Source organism: Egretta garzetta, unplaced genomic scaffold (genome assembly GCF_000687185.1).
Source record: "Egretta garzetta isolate BGI_Z169 unplaced genomic scaffold, ASM68718v1 scaffold501, whole genome shotgun sequence".
NCBI lineage: Eukaryota > Metazoa > Chordata > Aves > Pelecaniformes > Ardeidae > Egretta > Egretta garzetta.
Window position 1 is genome coordinate 47,168 of NW_009258547.1, and position 826 is coordinate 47,993.

The window sequence follows — 826 nt, forward strand, 5'->3', positions numbered from 1 at the left end:
TATTTTTATTTTTTTTTTTAATTCTCTCGACTTTTACAGCCTCAGTCCAGGCAGAACATCCGCGTTCATTTTCCCAATTCAGACGTTATTCGGAAGCCAAAACCCACTGTGGAGATTGGCCTCGGCGGGTGGGCGCCCTGGCAAACTGCGGGGAGATGCGGCCTCAGCGCTGCCCTCAAAGGCTTTGTCCAGGAGGCTCCAAGCGCTGCCCGGGCGTCCGTGCGGCAATGTGCGGGGGGTGCTGGTGCTGGCGTATGCCCGAGCTGTCTAAGAGGGAGCCTCGGAGCTGTGGGTGAGCCCGGCTCAGCCCGAGCGCCTCGCCCGCCTGGGGTGGAGAATTGGAATGTAACGGAACTGAAATGGGAACGTCAGTGTCGGGAAGGAAGGCGCGTGTTCGCGCACGTGTCCTGTGATGTGCAGAATTAAAGATGCGCCTACGTGTGAAAGGAGGTGATGCCCGAAGGGCCGGGATCGCCCGCGGCTGTGAGGTCAGGGCGTGCAGATTCGTAAGGTTTCCGGTGAGGTCCTGCTCTGAATGGTACCGGCATTTAAACCGGTGTTTAAACCCGCATTTAAACTGGCATTTAAACTTGCATTTAAACCCACATTTAAAATGGTGCTTAAACCCACATTTAAACCGGCATTTAAACTCACATTTAAGCCAGTGTTTAAACCCACATTTAAACCGGTGTTTAAACCTGTGTCTAAACCAGCGTTTAAACCCCCGTTTCACAGTTCTGGGGGAGCGTTGGCCTGGGGTCAGGATGGGGGCCAAGCCAAGACTCGGGGTTTGAGCCTGGCAGCACCGCAGGGCTCAGCCGTGCCC